The 12,009-nt window shown below is 38.0% G+C and overlaps 1 protein-coding gene across 1 annotated transcript in view; it reads right to left on the reverse strand.

The window, feature by feature from the left end:
- Nucleotides 1–12,009, reverse strand: part of tmem131 (transmembrane protein 131) — a 199,055-nt gene that overhangs the window by 161,302 nt on the left and 25,744 nt on the right. The gene's annotated exons all lie outside the window — the stretch shown is intronic.

Genomic DNA, 12,009 nt, shown 5'->3' on the forward strand with positions numbered 1-12,009 from the left:
CTGTGCAGTCTCCTTTTCAGCTTACTGAACAGGTTTTCAGTGGGGTTTAGGTCTGAGGCATGGAAACAGCCATGACAAAAGTTTGATTGGGTGTTCCTTCCGTTTTCACATTAATTGGGACATGCATTTTGGATCCCTGTCCTAACATAAGATCTTACGATGACCCTGGTAAAGGAGGCCAAATTTAAATGTAAAATCTCCTGGAGCCTCATGCACAACGGCGTGCGTAGAATTCACACTAAAACAAGGCATATGGACAAAAACTGAAATGTCCGTACGCACAAAAAAATCCAGACACATAAATCTGTGCAAACGCCAACTTCCACGTTCTTCCGCTACATAAATCCCAGTAAAAATAAACAGTGATATAAACAAGAAAAGGAAGTTGATCGAGAGTGGAGGAGAAACTCAAAAGTTCATGTTCAGAAAGTTGCACTGTGGACGAAATAAAAAGTCGGCATGAAAAGGCATGTTGTAGCACACCATTTGAGTGTCGTATGGAAGAGCATTAGGGTAAAGAGAAAAAAAGAAAAAACACAAAAACTGGAACACATTGGGTCAACACACCAAAATTTTCACTTTAATCGCAAAGTTTATTTTGCCATTAAGGTAGAATGTCAAACACGTCATCTTAAAATCCAATTTACTAGTTTCTCAAATCCCATCGTAACTGAAGTAGCATGTTAATGCTTCATATTCTATGTGTTCTTCTATGTACTGTGTGTGAATCACTACATGCTTCTTAAATGGGCTCTGTCTTATGCTGACAGGATACAGAATCCATTACACTCATGATATTACAGCTCTCTGAACAATTTAAATACTAAGATGTATACTTTAAATCATTTTTATGATGATTGGTGCCCCAACCAGAGATTGTTCCTGCCTCCCACAAGATGCTTACTATGCCATGCGTGACCTTCAATAAAACAACTTATTGCAACTGTACTGTCTCTTTCAAACACACTAACCCCGCAAATTCCTGTCCCTCCTTTTCTTTCTCCAAGTAACCAATCACCACACAATCAGCTCTTTAATGAATATCAAGCCATCTGTAAGTTTGGAACGCTGATTCTTCAAAACTTTTAAGGAACACTGAAATATCACCGTAGCACAAGTTTAATTATTCCATTCATCTATCTTTCCAAGGTTGTGCTAGTCCCAGCAAGCATACGGTGTGAATCAGAAACAATCGCTGAATGGGGTCTTTTTAGCGATACCACCGTCCAAACATTATTAACGGTATACATTTTTTAAATGAAGTTAAAAATGTATCTGTATAATTAATTATATATATATACACACACACACACACACACACACACACACACACACACACACACTAATAAAAGGCAAAGCCCTCACTCACTCACTAACTTCCCGTGTAGGTAGAAGGATGAAATTTGGCAGGCTCATTCCTTACAACTTACTTACAAAAGTTGGGCAGGTTTCATTTCGAAATTCTATGCCTAATGGATTAACTGTAATGGAGTTGAGCTGGAAAGACGTGGGGGGCGGAGTTTCATGTGACATCATCACGCCTCCCACGTAATCATGTGAACTGACTGTCAATGCAGTATGTAGAAAACCAGGAAGACCTCCAAAAAGCGCTTAAGAAAACATGCATTATATAATTGAGAAGGCAGCGAAACAATAAGAAGTGAGCGAGTGACATATACTACCATAATCATGAGTGCTGCTACCTCGGAAAGAAAGCAAGGTGTAAACCTAAACTTTAAATTAAGTTCATAGACAGGCTACCGCTGGCGTTTCACATGCCCACAGGTAATGCGGGATACAAGTTTAATGAGAGGACGCAGGATATAAAACGAGAGTTTTGATCACTTTGTAACTAAGTTAAAATTGTAGGTGAAGGGGTGTGCTTATGCAAATTTCGAGAGACTGTGTTTGTGGGGGATTGACAGTTAAGGCGGGGGGGGAGTCACGTCATCATCTCCCCTCTCATTTACCTCATTTCGCTCTGAGCTGAGCTCCGCGGCTAACGCCGTCTTCTGAAGCAACTTCGTCACACTGCCACCAAATACTCACAGAAAAATCCACAAGTTAATACACACGCTGTCTCTAGAGTTTCTCCACACTGAATCCTTCAGGCACTACTTACAAAAGGTTACATTGACAATCGTGTTACGTTATTTTTTAAAATCTTTCCTTTTCTTAGCACAAGCACAGCCGAGAAGCTTCGATGCACGTGCTCCATAACGCGTTAAAAAATAATGCATTTAATCACACTTTGCATTACAAGCAAAGGGGAGCTTTTGTCAAGGCATGATTTCCTGGTACACCGATTACATTGCTCAGCGCATCCCGATTCATTTTACCCTCGCACCACCTTAGTTTGAGAAGTAGTATGAAAAAATACGAGGTTAACACAGAAAAACAGATCACCAATTCAAGCTTCATGAATAATCCAATCTTTACAAGTATTACCACCTCTCTTAAAATCCACCTTACTGTGCTTGGTTAAAATAAACTTGGCTACTCTTCAGGGCAAGTTGGTAACAGCTTCTGATGATTTGAACTTTTTAATTATTGTCCTAATTGTACATATGTGCCTCTTTAGGCAAATAGCTATTTCCCTCATTTTAATATGGTGTTCAGTCTTTCCAATGTTAATTAATAAATAAGGGAATTTGGCCTCTGTCATCTCATACTGATGTCCATGTAAAACAGGAATTTAATAGATTAATACTTTAAAGCTCCTACATACACTGATCAACTTAAAGAAATATATAAAAACGGAAAAAATGCTTCAGTTACACTTTAAGACTTTCTAGAGCTGCCAATAACTGTGGCACAAGTGTTTTTGTTTTTGTGGTTTAATTTCTTAATGAGGGATTATGTTTTCTCAGAATAAATTTACTTCAATTAAAAGGTTGGATTTCTTAACATTTTTTTCAGTGTGAGATTCACCAATACATTTTTTTTTTATTATACCTTTTACTCCTTTTTCCTCAGGCATGTCAATAACTACATTGGACTACACCTGCAGGGATTGGACTCCATATTAAAGCCCATGGTTTTGGAATGGGGTGTCCAACATGCTCATACAGGCATAATGCTAAGATTTCCATAAACATTTTGGCCTTATAGTACACTTCAGTAGGCTGAACCACTGAACTGGCAAATAAAAGTACTGCTGTTTGATAAATTTTAATTTCGGATGTGCTTCCTGCACTTTGCTCCAAAAGGGCTAATATATTAGTAATGGGGTTATGAGAAGCAGTCTGCTCAAGCTATTAACAATGGGCTTGATTAATACAGTGGTGCTTGAAAGTTTGTGAACCCTGTACAATTTTCTATATTTTTGCATAAATTAAAACACCATCAGATTTTCACTCAAGTCCTAAAAGTAGATAAAGAGAAACCAGTTAAACAAACAAGACAAAATTATAATTGGTAATTTATTTATTAAGGAAAATGATCGAATATTACATATTTGTGGCAAAAGTATGTGAACCTTTGCTTTCAGTATCTGGTGCGACCCCCCTTTGAAGCAATAACTGCAACTAAACGTTTCCGGTAACTTTTGATCATTCCTGCACACTGACTTGAAGGAATTTTAGCCCATTACTCCGTACAGAACAGCTTCAACTCTGAGATTTTGGTGGGTTTCCTCACATTAACTGCTCGCTTTAGGTCCTTCCACAACATTTCGAATGGATTAAGGTCAGGACTTTGCCTTGGCCATTCCAAAACATTAGCTTTATTCTTCTTTAACCAGTCTTTGGTAGAACAGCTTATGTGCTTAGGGTCATTTTCTTGCTGCATGACCCACCTTCTCTTGAGATTCAGTTCATGGACAGATGTCCTGACATTTTCCTTTAGAATTCTCTGATATAATTCAGAATTCATTTTTCCATCAGTGAAGCAAAACAGGCCCAAACCATGATACTATCACAACCATGTTTTCACATGTTTATGCTGGAATGCAGTATTTTCCTTTCTTCAAACATAACGCTTTTCATTTAAACCAAAAAGTTCTATTTTTGTCTCATCTGTCCACAAAACATTCTTCCAATAGCCTTCTGGTTTGTCCACGTGATCTTTAGCAAACTGCAGACGAGCAGCAATTTTTTTTGGAGAATAGTGGCTTTCTCCTTGCAACCCTGACATGCACACCATTGTTGTTCAGTGTTCTCCTGATGGTGGACTCATGAACAAGAACATTAGCCAATGTGAAAGAGGTCTTCAGTTGCTTAGAAGTTACCCTTTGTGACCTCGCCGACTATTACACGCCTTGCTCTTGGAGTGATCTTTGTTGGTCGACCACTCCTGGGGAGGGCAACAATAGTCTTCAATTTCCTCCATTTGTACACAATCTGTCTGACTGTGGATTGGTGGAGTCCAAACTCTTTAGAGATGGTTTTGTAACCTTTTCCAGCCTGATGAGCAACAACAACTCTTTTTCTGAGGTCCTCAGAAATAGAGATGGGCCATATTATACCTTTCACGGTAATACCGGTACAATGTTAGGCAATGATAAGAAAATGAAATATCGCGATAGAATATGGGTAAAACGCGCCTGCGCAGTGCCTTTGTTTTCATACGTACATGGCGGAAAAAGCATGGCAGTGACGGAGAATGAGAAGGGCGAAAGCGGATCGTTGAATGAAACAGATGAACCAGAATTGGTTTGTAAAAATGGTGCAACTTCAGTGGTGTGGAACTGGTTTGGTTTTCGCCCGTCAGATACCCAACAAAACACCACAAACCTATTTCATCATTTGAAGCAGAAGCACTTGTTGGAGTACAACAAAGCTGTTAAAGCACGTGAAGAGACGTCCGCTTCAACTAGCGTGGTGGTGAGACCAAAGAAGCTGACTCAACAAACAATCGGCGTAGCTTTAAATAGCTGCACGCCTTATGACAAAAGTAGCAAACGCTGGGGGGAACTAACTAATGCAGTGACGCATTGTTTAGCCAGGGATATGATGCCCATTCAGAAAGTGGAAAGAGAAGGTTTCACACAGATGCTTAAAAAGTTTGATGCATGCTACAAGCTGCCCACCAAGAAATACTTCTCTAAAGTCGCCTTGCCTGCTTTATATGAAGAGGTCCGTACTGAGGTGTCAAATGGATTATCTTCGGTGGAGTTTTTTGCGTCCACTACGGACATGTGGTCAAGCCGAACATCAGACCCTTACATGAGCCTCACGATACACTATGTGGACAAAGACTGGAAGCTACAAAACAAGTGCCTTGAAACAAGTCATCCCCCCTGGAGGGCAATACAGGGGAAAATATAGCCAAAAGCTTAAGAGTTCCTTAGCTCGTGGAATCTTCAGAAGGAAAAACAAGTGTGTGTGACAACCAACAACGGGGCCAACGTTGTGAAAGCCATCGCACTCAACAAATGGACTTTCATGCTTCGGACATCGCCTGCACATTGCAATAGGTAAGTTAATTATAACGTCAGATTAACACTAGAATTACCAGAGTCTACGAAAAAAACTCGTAGATCCGGCCCAACTTAAAACCGTTCTCACTTCTCTGCCAACGTCTTTTGTTTTCTAAATGTGCCGATTAAAAAGAGCAGCAAGCAGCTGGCTATTCCATCCCCCACCGTCGCAGAACGTTCATTAAGTTTTCCCAGCTCATGCCTTGTTTGATTATCTGGGAGTGACTCAACTGCTGGAGTTTTAGAGTGGAAATAATAGATCGTTATTTGGAACACATGCATTTCATGTGTGTTCCGTTTTTACAGTAATCTGTATGAACACATTGTTAAAACAGAAATTTTCATATTTTAATAATAAATGTCACAAAATGTAGGCATAAAACTATAGAATATGTGAAGCCTGATTTTCAAAGATCAAATAAACACTTTCACAAAAGGTTCAAAAATGTTACAATGGCTTCCATGGCATATCGCAAAATTTATTTTTTCAGATCACGGCATGCATACCTTGTCTTAGAGACCCGAGTTCAATTCCCCACTAGGAAGGAAGTGTTAATTTTTTTTTTTCTTTTTAACCTTCGTTGCTCTGCCTGCCTGAAAGCATCTGCTTTCTGTGTGCTGGGGCATTTTTTTTTTTTCTTTTTTCTTAAGTAAATTGTTAAGTTTAAAATGTCAATCGCTGTTATTTCTGTTGATTAATTCATGCTTTCATTCATTATAGCTGATACTGGTTATCAAGTGGTCGCTATTTTTGCCTTTTGTATACAATCTATCTAGCGTCTTTATCTCAACTCTCACTGCCCGCTTGCCTGCGTGCAGCGTGTGTCAATTGATATATGATTTAATGTATTTTCTTTTTTACCTCAAAAGGACATAAAATTTATAAACTAGTATGCACTGTCAGTAAATGAGATTGTTATATTTTCATGTGGGATGCTCCTTTTAAAATATTTTTTAATAATTGAGACTGCAATTAACTTGAACAAATGTCCTTATAACTGTTCTTATTTTTAAATTCCGTAAGACACACACTGTCAGACAGATCACTGAATAATGATAGATAGATAGATTAGATAGATGTGAAAGGCACTATACCTCTGCATTCCAGCAACTAGCTCTGCATCTGAAAGGTTGTTCAGCACAGGTGGAAACGTAACTTGTCAAAGGTCCTCCCTTAAGCCCACATCTATGAACATGTTAGTGTTTCTGACAAAGAATCTTAAAACTTGAAATGTACAGTAGAAAACTTCCATGAGCAGTAGCAATAATTTATCCATGTTTTTTGTTTATTTTGTTTTTACTCAAGAGTTTGTGCAATTTTATTATTTGACTTATTTATTTGGCACACTGCAGTTTTATGTTGCAAAGCAACTCTTTTTAAGTTCGGTGGATATTATACATGGTTATGCTCAGGATATGTCAGCCCATTTCCACTGGAAATGCCTTTTGGCTAAACTGTCAGCAAGGAATTTGCATTTGCACTGTTACATTTTTACATAGCTTTAATGCACATAAAAACAGCTGCTTGTTTAAGTGAAAATAAATTGAAGGTTTTTTTTTTGCACTAATAAAGTTGTGGAGTTGTAAAGTATTTTGTCTCACGTCAACCATATTGTCAGTTATATAGTTATCGCAAATGTTCAAATCTAGATCATGATAAATATTTTTGGCCATATTGCCCTGTCCTACTCAGAAATCTCCTTTGTTCATGCCATGAGACACTTCCACAAACGTGTTGTGAAGAGCAGACTTTGACAGATCCCTGTTCTTTAAATAACACAGGGTGCCCACTCACACCCGATTGTCATCCCATTGATTGAAAACACCGGACTTGAATTTCACCTTCAAACTAACTGCTAATCCTAGAGGTTCACATACTTTTGCTGCTCACAAATATGTAATATTCGATCATTTTCTTCAATAAATAAATGACCAAGTATAATATTTTTGTCTCATTTTTTTAACTGGCTTCTCCATCTACTTTTAGGACTTGAGTGAAAATCTGATGTTGTTTTAGGTCATATTTATGCAGAAATATAGAAAATTCTAAAGGGTTCACAAACTTTCAAGCACCACTGTACATGCATTTACATACACACATATATTTAGTGCCTTTTAAATGTATTCACCTTCTTGGAAATTTCATTTTTCTTTTTTTTTGATGAATGATGCAGTAATATGTATAGAACACAACAACCATATCAGAATAAAATTCAGAACTGCACTGAATAACACAAACCTCACAAATCCAATACCGATTTCAGTGATAAAATAAAACTATTGTTAGTAGCTCTAACAGGGCATTTAAAGTAGAATAAAAAAATGGAGTGGATAGGGTAAGACTTATGTAGAATGTTAAGGAGAGAGGACGAAAGTTTCACTAAATAAATGTATATACTGTACACATGACAGATGGGGATGCTCCAATTATGTTTTTTTAGGTAATATACCAAGCACCAATTTCATGGAACTGACTGTAATACTGACTCACAATTATTTTTTCTCCTTTATCATTTATATATTAAAAAAAAAAAAAAACACAACACCACCACAACCTTTTACTATAAGCTCCTGCATTATGATATTGATTTTTCTTAAATGTAAATATACTTGCACTTATTAAAACCTATACGTTTTAGTCATTACATCCACTACATTTTTCTTTGCTGTTAAGATATAAATTTTATACTGTTAATTTGTTCACATAGTTTACCAACTACAGTATACATTCTTAATTCTGTGTAATTATAAACAGAGCTTGAAATTTGACATGGCATTAGTAAATTCGGCAAATGTTTAATTTTAATGCTCAAATTGCCAGTTATTTTTATTTGGTAACACTCTTACTTATTGTAAGAATAGTCAACAACATTTTCTTTCATTGTTTACATTTTGTTAAGGTTGTATGCACAGGATACCACCTTCCTGTTGCCATTGCCCTTGAACATCTGAATTATATTTTTGCATGCTAGTACAGTAATCCCTCCTCGATCGCGGGGGTTGCGTTCCACAGCCCCATGCGATAGGTGAAAATCCGCGAAGTAGAAACCATATTTGTTTTCTATGGTTATTTTTATATATTTTAAGCCCTTATAAAAACTCTCCCACACTGTTTATAAATATTCCCCGCACAGTTATACAGCATAATCCCTTTGTATTCTCTTAGATATTGGGTAAGATTCATTGAAATTATGTATATAAACACACTGTTTATATACAGTAAAACCTAAATATTATTTTAAAGATATCGAGTGTCTCCGATATCACATGTTACAGCCATTACGATAGACAGGTCACCAGCAATAAATACGTACAATATTAGTATTAAAATAATAAGTAATAAAACAGTATACAGTAAATGTGTGTACAGTGACACTAAACGTACGTACATGTACTAAGTACTGTAAGTAGAAAATGATGGTTACTCACCAACAATGACACGATGTGTTGTCCGATAACAATGAGTTTCATTTTACTGCACAACAAAGGAGAGAGTTACAGCCTTCTAAAGGAGCCACTTCAGGTGATTGTGTAGCACTGCTGCTGTTGTTCTTCTGGCAGTCTTCAATTCAAATCCCTAAAGCAGATTCCATCCAGACTACTGCCTTATTACATCCATTTACAACTCATTTTGCACCCTGGTTAAAAGGACACTGCGGCTGTAGATCTTATATTCCTTTCCTACTTTTTAAATAAAAAGAATCGTGGCCTCATTGATGCCGTAATGGCGTCCTACTGCGGTGTAGCTTTTCCCATCCTTCAGCATATCCAAAATGTTTACGTTTTCGGCAATCGTTAACATCGTCCGTTGGCGCTTGGGCATGGCCCCTGAAGCAGCAGCAGGAGCAGATCATTTTGGAGCCATAATGAAGGGCTTGACTATGCACAAAGATAAACACAAAAGAGCACAAAAGTTAACTCTTTACACAACGAAACACGTTGATGCTGAATGAGCGAGACGAGACTTCCTGGTTAACACTGCATTCAGCGCACAGGAACTTAACTGCGTGCTCTGATTGGTCAGCTTCTCAGTCATCTGCCAATAGCGTCCCTTGTATGAAATCAACTGGGCAAACCAACTGAGGAAGCATGTACAGGAAGTAAAATGACACATTGTCCGCAGAACCCGCGAAGCAGCGAAATATCCGCGTTATATATTTAGTTATGTTTACATATAAAATCCGCAATAGAGTGAAGCCGCGAAAGTCGAAGCGTGATATAGCGAGTGATTACTGTAATACAGAAATTCAAGAAACTGATTTGGATCGTTTACTGAATTGATATTCAGGTTCGTTCTTATGTATCGGATAAACCAACAGCTGCTAACTCATGTCAATATTAAGAAATTTAAAGAAACACACAATTACCAGTTCTTTTAAATGTTTATAGTGGGCTGGCTGCCATTAAACCTGAATCTGAAATGTAAAAACATGATACAAACTAACAGAGTAAAAACATGATACAAACTAACAGAGTACAAAAAAAAAAAAAAAATATGCTCAAGGATAACTTTAGCATTATTAAAAAAAGATGCAGAAGGCTGCCTCCTCCAGAAGAAAAAGGATGACATTGTAGGACGCCTTCTATGATGCCACCGATCCGTTTTATACTCTCTTATGGCCTTACGGTTTGGTTTTGAAAACAGTTCCTGGTTAATCCCAAAGAAAATACAGTATGTCCACTGGCAAACTACTAATAATTATCATTCTCTAACCCACTGCTCCAATCAGGTAAAAAAAAGCAGAGAAGGACAAAGAGAACATGTGAACTTCACACAGACAAATACACTCACCTAAAGAATTATTAGGAACACCATACTAATACGGTGTTTGACCCCCTTTCGCCTTCAGAACTGCCTTTATTCTACGTGGCATTGATTCAACAAGGTGCTGAAAGGTATTTTTTAGAAATGTTGGCCCATATTAATAGGATAGCATCTTGCAGTTGATGAAGATTTGTGGGATGCACATCCAGGGCACGAAGCTCCCGTTCCACCGCATCCCAAAGATGCTCTATTGGGTTGAGATCTGGTGACTGTGGGGGTCATTTTAGTACAGTGAACTTATTGTCATGTTCAAAAAACCAATTTGAAATGATTCGAGCTTTGTGACATGGTGCATTATCTTGCTGGAAGTAGCCATCAGAGGATGGGTACATGGTGGTCATGAAGGGATGGACATGGTCAGAAACAATGCTCAGGTAGCCCGTGGCATTTAAACGATGCCCAACTGGCACTAAGGGGCCTAAAGTGTGCCAAAAAAACATCCCACACACCACCACCACCAGCCTGCACAGTGGTAACAAGGCATGATGGATCCATGTTCTCATTCTGTTTACGCCAAATCCTGACTCTACCATTTGAATGTCTCAACAGAAATCAAGACTCATCAGACCAGGCAACATTTTTCCAGTCTTCAACTGTCCAATTCTGGTGAGCTCGTGCAAATTGTAGCCTCTTTTTCCTATTTGTAGTGGAGATGAGTGGTACCCGGTGGGGTCTTTTGCTGTTGTAGCCCATCTGCCTCAAGGTTGTGCGTGTTGTGGCTTCACAAATGCTTTGCTGCATACCTCGGTTGTAACGAGTGGTTATTTCAGTCAAAGTTGCTCTTCTATCAGCTTGAATCAGTCGGCCCATTCTCCTCTGACCTCTAGCATCAACAAGGCATTTTAGCCCACAGAACCGCCGCATAATGGATGTTTTTCCCTTTTCACACCATTCTTTGTAAACCCTAGAAATGGTTGTGCATGAAAATCCCAGTAACTGAGCAGATTGTGAAATACTCAGACCGGCCCGTCTGGCACCAACAACCATGCCACGCTCAAAATTGCTTAAATCACCTCTCTTTCCCATTCTGACATTCAGTTTGGAGTTCAGGAGATTGTCTTGACCAGGACCACACCCCTAAATGCATTGAAGTAACTTCCATGTGATTGGTTAGATAATTGCATTAATGAGAAATTGAACAGGTGTTCCGAATAATCCTTTAGGTGAGTGTAAGGTGCTGTATTTAAATTTAGTATGCTGGATTAATAAAATGGCAGTGATAACCAGTCTGTGCAACAGTGCCACCTAAGCCATGAATGTGTTAATTATAAATATCTAAACGTTCTTAAAATTACCAATATTCACACTTATAGTCTTATGTTGACTGCACAGTTCTCAAAGCTGTAGAAATTTACACTCTATTAGGCATCTATGGATTAAAAAAATTTTTTTTTTTCCCTCAGCCTATTTTACATTCTTTAGTTTTTTTTTTATTTCTCTACTGTTGCAGTATTCCCTCTACAAGTCTATACTTTAGTTAAAACATGAATGGAAATCTCTACATGCCAAACTAAAGAATTATTTAAAATAGCAGAAACATAAAAAGGTTATTTGAATCACAGGTGAAAAACTTTAATCTACTCAACTGCATGGATTTATAAACTATTGTTAACATCATAAATAACATTAACAAAAATGCTAAAATATTAAAATCAAAATGTTTTCTACAATTTGAGAATATGGGATTTTAACCGGGCGGCACAGTGGCAGCACTGCTACCTCGCAGTTAGGAGACCCAGGTTCGCTTCCCATGTCCTCCCTGCGT

Source organism: Polypterus senegalus, chromosome 2, assembly GCF_016835505.1.
Source record: "Polypterus senegalus isolate Bchr_013 chromosome 2, ASM1683550v1, whole genome shotgun sequence".
Classification (NCBI taxonomy): Eukaryota; Metazoa; Chordata; class Cladistia; order Polypteriformes; family Polypteridae; genus Polypterus; species Polypterus senegalus.